Source organism: Asparagus officinalis, chromosome 10 (genome assembly GCF_001876935.1).
Source record: "Asparagus officinalis chromosome 10, Aspof.V1, whole genome shotgun sequence".
NCBI lineage: Eukaryota > Viridiplantae > Streptophyta > Magnoliopsida > Asparagales > Asparagaceae > Asparagus > Asparagus officinalis.
In genome coordinates, this window is record NC_033803.1 from 66823485 (window position 1) to 66835394 (window position 11910).

Below are 11910 nucleotides of genomic sequence, written 5' to 3' on the forward strand. Positions count from 1 at the left end.
ACATCTCCCGTGTCACGGCCTGACGCCTGAGCTCAGTCAATGAACGATGCCGAGGAATCTTCGGCAAGTATATGAAGCCACTGCCAGTTTTATGAAGCCACTGCTCAGCCTCAATAAACACGGCATCCGGGTCTTCGACAGAGTCGCCAAATAAGAAATCGCTCTTCCGAAGAGGCTGAATAGAACTAGCGTCCTTCACAAGAGGTGCATCGGTAATCAACTGTCGAAGAGCTCGGTGCCCACCTTCCTTCACCGCCTGGACAACCTCAGTCGATGTGCCCAAAATGAACTGAGGAGTGACTGGGATAGGGGAAACGTCGTCGGAGGTCGAATAATACTCACCACGACGCCCGTATATTGCGTGAGATGAGAACGCTCCAGAAGGGTATTCAACTGAAAACAGGCAATTAAACGTTTGTTAATTCCAGTTATAAAAGGAAATTGAACTCATCTTACGAAGGGGTAAGATAGAGTCATTGCCTTATAAAGGGTGTGACGTTTTGGCCACGTTGCGCCTTCATAAGATAGGGTATATCGACAATATATCCCTGCCTTATAAGGCACAACGCAGCGACAAAACGCCCCCTTTATTTATTATGAGATAATGTTTTGACCAAGCAAAACATATCTTTGAAGCGTCGATCCTCACCAAGGAGAATCAATGCTCTTCCCGATTGCCTCACCAAGGAGAACAACGTGGGGTTAAAAGGACCAATTTGCAAATTTTCAGAAAAAGAGGGTTAATTTGTAAAATTTCTATCTTCAAGTCGATCCTCACCAAGGAGAACCAAGGCCTTTCCCGGTTGCCTCACCAAGGAGAACAACGGGGGGTCAAATTTCCAAGAAAAATGGACTAATTTGTAAATTTTCAGAAAAAAGTGGCTCACCGGCATAAGAGGGAGGCGCGCCATCAGTCGGCACGGTAGAGGATTGACCCCTCGCCATACGGGATATAGAAACCTGCAAAGTAAATTGAAGGATCAAATCTAGAAAGGGAAAAATCCCATTTTTACCCCAAAAAAGGCAAGTTTGAGGCATCAAATCACACCCTCAACCTTTATATGTGATCCCGCGACTCCATATACTAGATCAAACATGAAATAGATCAAGATGGCGGAGGATTTACCTGAAGAAAAGCCCAAAATCCAATAAAGGCGAGACCTTTAAGGAAACTTGAACCACACGCTCGAGGGGCCTGAGAGAAACTTTTTATTTGGAGATTTTGGGAGATCCCTCAGTCCAAGATTCAAAGGAAAGTCAGATCTAAGATAAATATCAAGGTTTGAAAGAGAATGGGTGCTCGAGGGAAAAGAAATCAAGAGAAGAGGGGGAGGGGTTCGGCCGGCCCTAGGGAGAAAAGAGAAAAAGAAAAAAAAAGAAAAAAGAGAAAAAAACCCCTTTTATAGCCTTGAACCAGATCTGGCTGAACCAGACCAGACCAGGACTGAACCAGACCAAGCCAGATTGAGCCAGAATGAGCCAGAATGAGCCAAATTGAGCCAGATTGAACCAGAATGAGCCAGTCTGAGCCAAATTGAACCAGTTTGAACCAAATTTGAACCAGAATTCAAATTGGAGCTGAATTAAGCATTGAAACGATTTTTGATCAACCTACAGTTCAGTCCTTCACCTATTTAACCCCTCTACCATATATTTGGAAGGGTCGGAGAGATTTTTTTGAACCCAAATACTGCCTTTTTGGCACATTTTTTGGGCCGGTTCAGATTATTCGAACCTAAAGAATACTCCAATAAGGTATACGAGTATAAACTATTCCCTCCTCTTTGTTGAGAAGTTTCTGGAGAATATATTTCTAAAAATATTCTTAAGGATAACTTAACATAACTCCCAGGAGTGTATGAGTATAAACTAGATCTCCCCGCTCCAACTCCTTAAGAGCTTAAACTGTGTAGACTCCAAAATACTTACAAGTATAAACTGTGTTAAACGCCGGACAACGCGTCACAATGAAGATTCAAAGCCGTCAACCGATGGTCAATTTCGTGTTGAAGCAACTAACTCGAGCTAAAAAGCCAGGAAAGCAACTAACTCGACTTCAAATTCAAAATTCCGACAATGGTCAGACAATAAATGCAGCACCGGAACCCTCTCAAGCATTCGACAAAGCACCGAATAGCCTGGAGGATTGAAGGAATCGAGAATAGAAGCTATTCCAAGAGCCCGTTACACCGATTGAAGGTTGGGACAGTCATATCCAAAGTATTCCAGACTCTTCTATAAAAGAACGAGACTGGAAAACTTTGGAGGGGGTATCTGTAGGCATATAAAATTGCTTATAGGTCCCTTGACACGGTTCAACACGAACTAATGAACCATCAGGCGACGTATCTAAACACGAACGTCAGTCCACAACACCGAAGCCAAGTGACACGCAACGAAGCGGATTAACAAGGCTACGAAGCTGACGAACCGCACGTGAACGACGGAATGAATCCACTCGCGTGCGGAATCAAACCAACGGTCCAGGGAGTCAACGAGTCATCCAACCATATAACGGATTCGAACTCAGACACCAAAGCCGATTTACTGCCTAATCGGGATCCAGACTTCCAAATCAGGAATCAAGTCAACGAATCGATTTCAGACCAATCAACCGCATAACCGAATCACGGACGAAGCGGATACAAAGTCTGAAACAACCGAAAGACGGACGCAAAGCCCGGAATGGCTCGGCCAAAGCTGAGCCACCCCAGGGTGGCTCGGCAGCCCTGAGGTGGCCGCCCAGATCTGTGCCAAATGCACAGATCTGGTTGCCTATAAATAGGCGGGGTCATTCATCATTTTGGGGGACTTTTGGAAGAACTTTTGGAGAGCCGAAACTCTGCCGGATTGAGACCTCATCTTGGAGTTTTTTGAAGGCTTGAAGACTTGGACGTTCGGATCTGATTCTCGGCGAGCACCCGCATCACAAAAGGCAGGAGTTCGAGGGGATCGAGATCTCAGATCTACGTTGTTACACTCCGGATCAAAGCTTGGTCTTTGATCCCGAGATTCGAGCGATTGTTTCCTTGGTGAAATAATCCCTCCGGCTATTATTTCCTTGGTAAAATAATACCCGTTATACTGCGTAGATCTGTCCGGATCTAGATCGCGCGGTGGTCCACGGCAAATAACCCCGGCGCAGGCAAACAACCCACCAAAGCGAGTGACCGAATAACAGGAGCTCGCGATTTGTTCACAAGGATAAAAAGTTGTAATTTTTTTTAATTTTCTTTATTTTTGATTTTCATTGTAACCGGATCTAAAAAAGACCGGATCTTTTGTAACGTAAAAACTGTTATTCAAGATAGCAATGACATCAATGAAGAAAGCAACGAATTTTCCCGCGAACAACAGTCATACCTACACACAAATAAATATCCACCATTAAATCCCTAAGGTTAACAACTAACCTGTAACCTTCATATACAACACCTAAGGACAATTGTTGGCCTTCTTGTTTTGATGATGATTTACAAACAATTTACTACTAATGTTGTTTGTCTAGTGCTTGTATTATCTATTCATTGTAGACAAACAACGTAGTTGGAGGATGGATGGAATAGAGCTTCAACGATCATATCCAAAGGAGGTTGGCGGAATGTCGGTGAAGCCTTGCAAATTCAAAGTTAAAGATCAAGTTCAAGCTTCATCCGCAACGTGTACCAAGTAATGAAGATCAAGATCAAGCTTGGGTATATTTAGTATAGGTTTATATTATGTGTGTTATATACTCTAAGCTCAATATTATATTCACACACACATTTATTAGTTTCTTAGTATATATATATATATATAGTTATATACATATACATCTTGGTTTTTAGTTTTATCCACAAACAAAGTTTTTACAAATAAATTCCAAAAAATGTGTATACATGCTTGTTTTCTATGTGGATAAGTTGTTTTGGTTTAATTTCATAGATATGAAACAAATATATTTTCATATACATACTCATACGTTTTACTTTCTATTGTATTTGTGAAAATACTGTTTTCTTGGTTTATAGACTTAACAATAATCATATACATCTTTTATTAAGTCTACAAAATCATTTTGTAATGTTTCAAAACATGGTTAAGCTAAAATGTCAAGATTCATATGTTTACATTTTCATGTTTTGGACTATTTTGCAAAATGATGATATTTCTCATTTGGGAAGTCTTTTTAGACAGTGTATTATCATGTCTACAATCATTCCCCAAAGTTTTACATTTTTCTAAATTTGTTTGATATTTTTAAACAGTGTTTCAAAATCAGATAAACAGTTTTCAGAAGTATCTGTATTCGGTCGACCGCACCGGTCGACCGCTCGTTTGTTTTTTCGTCAGCATGGTCCAGAGAGTTGGTCGGTCGACCGGTCCGGTCGACCGAAAAGCTCCATCGGTCGACCGCACCGGTCGACCGGATAAGTGTTTGCTTGATTTCCTGTTTTCGACCTGGATAACGGTCGACCGAATTTGTTTAGATCTTGAGTGGGTATAAATACCCAATTGCTGATCTCTTTTCAAGTATCTAAGAAGTTTTTAAAATAAGTTTTAAACAAGGGTTTAAAGTGTGTTTAAGGGTTTGTTTTGTTTGTGAAGAAGTTTTCACAAGTGGAGGAGATCATCTTCTTGTTTGGGCTTCAATCTCCATCTCTCCATCTTGTTATTCAGAGAAGAATCTCTAAACTCATTTCTAGCTATTTATTATTTTGTTTATAATTTCTATATGCTAGATTTTAATTGAGTTTAGTTTTGATTTTGATTTCACTCATTGTTTACACACACCCACTTGAGCTTATTGTATTTGCATTCATAATATATTAGGGTTGTGAGAGTTGTAACATTGAGTGTGGGCTTTTATTGTGTTCTCATCCATATTAGAGAACAATTTATATTTGTTACATTGTGAGATTGTTAGGTTTTCGGTGAGCTAGAAACCGAGTGTGGGGTGAAAGTTTTCGGTGAACTAGAAAACCGATTGTGAGGAGTGACGTTGATCGGTGAGCGTTGAAAACCGATACTGTGAGGTGTAAACGTTATTCGGGTGAACGTAGAAAACCCGGTTGATAGTGGATTTCTCCCCGGGAGTGGGGAGCGGAGACGTAGGACGGAAGGTCCGAACTCCGTGATCATATTGCTTGTTTGAGTGTGCTTTGGCGTTCATTCATATTTATGTTCATATCTTATATCGCCATTGTCATTAGCTCATTATCTATTTCATCCACTATCTTGTTTAGATTATTTACCCTTGTGTTAGTTTATATATCCTTACATATATCATATTGTATATTTTCTTGGTAGGATATATTATCTTGTGTTAGTTTATATATCCTTGCATATATATATATATATATATATATATTCATCATATAGGATATATCTCATTGTTCATATTGCTTATCCTAGCTTACATATCTTGTTATATTTCACACTTGCTAGGATAACTTGTTAATTAGTTTTAATTGGCATTTAATCGGATTAGATTAGCATAAGACCCTAATCACCCCCCCTCTAGGGTCCAACAATAACTAATATATAATCTTAACAACCAACCCCTAAGCTTCACAACAAAAGCTTAACTTTAACAACCAATCCGTAACCTTAACAACAAAACCTTAAGATTCACAACCAAAGCCTAACCTTAACAACCAATCTGTAAACTTAACAACCAATACCTTAACAATCAATCTCCAACATTAAAAACCAAAAGAGTTTCAGAAAACTCATGATCCCTTTTGTTCCTCGCATGGAACTATGATCGGGTTGAATACGTTGTACAATTTATTCTCGTCGAAGTCAGCTTTAATGATATTAAAGGCTTTAACAATGTTGAGCACGGGTTCCCTATACCCAAATCGATCTCTCAAGGAGTCATAATGTCTGGCAATACTATATTTTACATCAAACTCCAAGAGATGCCAATGATCTCCTTGGACAATGGGAAGTAGGACGTTATTAATTCCTTTAACGATGAAATTTTTGATAAAGTTTTCATATGCATCTCAGTAGTCAGGTCTTTCCACATGTATTGTATGCTATAATCAAGAATTAGACTGATCAGAAATCTTTAACATAGGTTAAAATATATAATTGATATATGTCATAGATATATATACTTACTAAAAAGAAAACAGAAACCATCCTATATTTTTTGGGACGTGATTCGTCCTGACATTCACGTATTATATCTAGTAGCGCATCAGTAACCTATAAGATGACAAACCAATAAGAAATAAATAATAGTAATATGAAAGATGATAATTAATAATTATTAAGAATAAATCTTACTGAATCATCCAGTCGACCACCACGTAAAATATTAAGAAGCTCAAATGGGTCAATGGACGACCATTGACCTATATACACTTTAATTAAACTACAAAGGGAATGAAACGATTAATATAGTTAGCAAAAAAAAATCTAACCTTAATAAACAATAACTAAGCTTCACAACCAATGACTAACCATAACAAAAAACCAGTAACCTTAACAACAAACTCAAAATCTTCACAACCAACCCGCAACCTTAACAACAAACCCGTAACCTTAACAGCCAACCCATAACCTTAGCAACCAAGTTGTAACCTTAACAAATAATTGATAACCTTAAAAGCAATTCTATAAAATATTAATATGAGCTATATACTTACTTGTTGCACCTACAGATGCATAAATGTTTGAGAAATTTATTTTCCTCTTCCGTCAGCAGTGAAGCAACACCCGCCGATACCTTATAATTATGAAAAAAGATTGGGTGCTTATTATAGAACTTGATGATGAAGCCTTTAGGAAAGGGAAACCCCTTGTTTAATTGATCCCTGTAATTTTCTTCTTCCTTGCTCATGGGGAACTCATGAGGGTCTTCTAGATCGAGTGAGGATCATCATGAAGCCCAGCAGGTGTTCCCTTTTCTTCCGCTTGCTCTTTCTCCTTCTCCACCACTTCTATAATTTCCTTTTCCCCTAAAATTTATTTTTCTTTCTTCCTCTTCCCCTCAGTGTAAGGGGTAACTATATGTTTGGAAGACTTCATCATTCCTTTTGCTCTACTTTTTTTAAGGGGCGCAGACACCTTTCCATCCCTCTTTTTCTTATTCATTTTTATAATAAGAGGAACATCTTCGTCCTCAGAAAATATGTCAGTTTCTGGTGGAGGGACTTTCGCTACTTGATGACAAGGGACTTTCCTCACAATGTCAATACCAGTTACGCAGCGTGGAGTGTCTGATTCAAAAAAAAGAACATTTAAAATATAATTATAAAAAACTTAACAACAGCTATCTAACCTTAGCAACTAACCCATATACTTAACAACCAATCGATAAACTTAACAATCTATCTGTAAACTTAACAACAAATCTGTATACTTAACAATCAATTTATATATTTAACAACCAATCTTTAACATTCACAATAAATTTGTAACCTTAATAACAGATCCCTAACTTTGACAACCAACCTGTAACCCTAACAACCAATATCTAACCATAACAACCAATTTGTAATTTTAAAACCTATGCAATATAACTCATAAGTAATAAAAAAGAATCTAACCCGTACATGTTTGCAGCATTGGGCTAGACACCTCTCCAGTCAGCTCCCTCTTTTCCTTATTTATTTTAAAAATAAGAGGAACTTTTTCATCCTCAAAAAATATGTCAGCTTCTAGTGGAGGGACTTCCTCTTGGCGATGACCTTCTATCTTCATTTCAATGTTAGTAGTATCATGTTAATGGAAATCTTCTGTTAGAGGGACTTCCCTTGGTCGAGGGACTTCTCTCTCAATGTTAATGTCAATGCCATCCATGTTGCGTGGAGTGCCTGATTCAAAAAAAAGAACATTCAAAATATAATTATGAAAAAACTTAACAACATGTATATAATCTTAATTACTAACCCATATACTTAACAATCAAACGATAATCTTAACAATCAAACGATAAACTTAACAACCAATCCATAAACTTAACAATAAATCCTGTATACTTAACAATCAATCCGTATACTTAATAATCAATCTCTATACTTAACAACCAATGTCTAACCTTAACAATAAATCCGTAACCTTAACAACAGATCCTTAACTTTGACAACCAATCTTTAACCCTAACAACCAATATCTAACCATAACAATCAATTTGTAATTTTAACAACTATGCAATATAATTCACAAGTAATGAAAAAAATCTAACATGTATAAGTTTGCAGCTCCATCGCTCAGCTGAACATCTCTCCAGTCAGCCTCTTGTTCTTATATACAGTGAGGCTTCTTCATTAGGCATCGCTTAGCTCCTCTCTCAGCCTCCTCACCCGTGCAGACAGAGAACCCCCTTTTACAGAAAGAGAAGTTATCTCTAGTCGGTCGGTAACAATCTGATCTCTGAATTTTCTCTCATCGTCGCGACGTAATTTTTTATTCATTATCGCGATGCACTTCCAATAGATCACTTGCTGAGGCAATTCCATTTGATCAACTGGCTCATTGTGCTTTATCGCTTCGTCAACGTTATGTGGTATAATCTATGCAATGGACAGATACAGTATTATTAAAAAAGAATAACTAAAAACATTTAAAATTCACAACTACTATAGTATTTATCCATCCTTCTAAAATAAGATCATCTTCTGCTCCCCCATTTCTTTTTGGGAAGAGGCTGTCTTGGGCCACGTGCCCTACCGGCGTCTCTTACAGCCGGTTCCTTATTCTTATCCCCCTCTCTCTTAATCTTCTTCTCTTCTTCTTCTCTTTCTCCTTCTCCTGCTCCTTTCCCCACAAACTTCCCTCACTACTTTGAACTTGGCACTGGAACTGTGGAAGCTGTATAGTAGCTTTTCTTGCTTTAGCTATAGCAATGGCCAATCTCAAAGATCCTGCTACATCTCCTAGTTTCACCTAATTTGTGAGGGGAGGCCGCAATGTACTTCCAATTACTAGCTTCTTGATTTTAATAAGTTCATAGTACCACAACTACAAATGAGAGAAATAGAATCTTAACAAACACCCCTTAACCTTAACAACAAATAAGCAACCATAATAATAAATCCATAACCTTAATAATAAATAAGCAACCTTAACAATAAATAAGCAACCATAACAATAAATCAGTAACCTTAACAACCAACCCGTAATCTTAATAACAAACCCATAACCTTAATAGCTAATTTGTAAGCTTAACAACCAATCTGTACCCTTAACAATAATTAAGCAACCAAAACAACAAAACAATAACCTTGACGGCCAATTTGTATATATAATAACTACCAACTATACTTATGAACTAAACCCTAACCTTCACAATCAATATTAAAAAGGTAAGATTACTTACACAAATAAGCTGGGTACACCCTTACAGATCTACAATTGTCTTCCCTGGCCCAGGATCCTTTAGTGTATTTTTTATCGCATCAAATGTCTCATTGAATATATAGATCCCCCAAGCAGTGTTATTGGCCTGTTCGATATTGTCAACATACTTGAATAAATGCCTAGGAACGCCAAGAACACTACTTGGATAACAGATCATGTTCAGCTGATAGATGATCTGTAGCAGGACAAAGTCTTTCACACTCAACGATCAGTTGATTGTACAAGCTTCATGAGCAGATTCTCAACATGGCGTCTAGTGGGGGCTGGAGGAGGAGCTGTACTGCTGTCACCCTCAGGTTTGATAAAAACCCTAGACCAAATCATGTTCTTCCTATCTCGGTTGGGGCCAACAAGATCCCCCTCATTAGAGAACCAGGTATGACTCATTACCCACTCAAGGTTGAATGAGCATGTGATGTCTTATCCAAATTTTGTATCCGTGAAGACGAATTTCATCTTGTTCTCGTCCCACGGTCTCAATACGTGCTCAAAAGTGGAAAGATCAAGACCAGGAGGGCCAAAATAAACGTAGTGTCTGAGTACACTATCTTCGTAGGCCTGCCAGTGCCTTTGCCCCATATGTTGCACTAAAGTGTGCATGAATTCATACTAGGCAGTGAAGCTGGAAGTGGGTTGCGGCTCAGATGGGACTTTGCCCTTTGTCTACAAAGCAAAACCACAAGGCATAAATAGTTTGAAAATAATTTGTAAACATAACAATTATGCTATAAACTTGACAAAGAAACTATAAACTTAACAACAAATCCATAAACTTCACAACCAAATACGATCCTCAACAAGCAACCAATAACATTAACAATAAAAGCCCTTACAAGTTAACAGTAACATTCACAATGAATAGCCACAAGTAAACAGTAACATCTATCGCATAATCTTAACAACTAATTGGCCACATGTCACAACTAAACAGTAAGCATCACAACAGATCAATAACCTTAACAACTAATACATAACCTTAACAATAATAAGCATAACCTTAACAATAAAAGCATAACCCTTACAAGTTCACAATAACATTCACAACTAATAGGCACAGGTAAACAGTAACTTCCACACCTAACAGACACATGTCAACAGTAACATTCACAACTAACAGCCGCATGTAAACAATAACCTTCACAATAGACTCATATCCTTAACAACTAATATCACCCTTGTCATAACTAAATAGTAACCTTCATAATAGATCAATAACCTTAACAACTAATGCATAATCTTAACAATGAATGAATTTTCTTAACAACTACAAGCTAGCCTTCACAACTTAACTGTATCCTTCACAATTAACACATCTAGTAATATGATAAACAACATAAAAAATGACGGTAAAAATTACTTTTTTTGCTGCCATATGCTTCTCTTTAGCTCCTCTCTGTAGATCCAGGAGCGCTCTAGAGGCATCGTCGGTGCCGCCGGTGGTGCCAGTGCTGCCTTTTAAATCTATGTGTTGGCCTGTCTTTTTAGGTTGAGCTAGACTTTTTCTATGATAATGGCTGGCTGCGATGTCCTCTAGAACACCAGCAATTGAAGCGCCAGCTTCAGACCACTCTGCTGTTGTCTGGGGTCTTTTTGAGACGACATACTATGACGCGTCGTCGTGTTCGCTGAATTCAATGGGGACGACTGCTTTGAGAGTTGTCTCGCCAGCCATTTTTCTGATTAATCTCTAGAGTGGGATGATTTAAAGGTAGGGTTTTGTAATGGGGAAAATGCTCTGGATTCGGTTTGCTTGGATAGAAGAAAGATGAAATGGCACGAATGACGAAGAAGAGTTTAGATAAACGGGAGGCGGTTAAATCAAAGGGTATTTTGAAAAGATTTTGTTGGTTTTAAACGTCGGGTCACGTGGGGAGGGGTTTTGGGGGCTATAGGAAAATCGCACGAGATTTTGGGCGCTTTGGGACCGTTGACAAAGTCTTGGGGGGGCGGAACACTTGGACTCGTTTTGGGGGCTAGAAGCAATTTTCCCTAAAAAGAAAGGTATTAGTTTGGTACACTAAACAAGTAAATTATAATTAAAAAGTTACAAAATGAGAAAATATAAAAGAAAAACAATTAAAAGCCAACTAATATTATTCTCTCTGGGGGACCGGCGTCAGAGAGGTTTCTCCTTCTGGAAGGAAAAAATGAGTACATGAGAAATGTCCGCGGACCCATCAATCATCATGTATTGTGAGCTTCAAAGAATCTCCAGTTGAGCGTCGTCACGAGTGATAATATACAGTGTCGCTCATCTGCAGCGCATGCAAAATTACTTACTGCGGTAAAACCTAGGTGGAGAGGCTAAACTAGCTAGCGCTCACTTTACCTAGAGAGACAGCGCATTGTACTTTGCATAGCACAGACTATAAAAAATTCAGCTGCACTCTGTAGACCCTAATGTTTTCCCCTTTACATACACCCTTCATCAATATGATATCGCCAACCTTTTTACACGTAACTTTCTGATCACCATCTCGTCTCTTGTTACTGATTACTCCACAAACAACACCAAATAATGGAGAAAGAAGATGATGAAGGGTCATGCAACTGTTT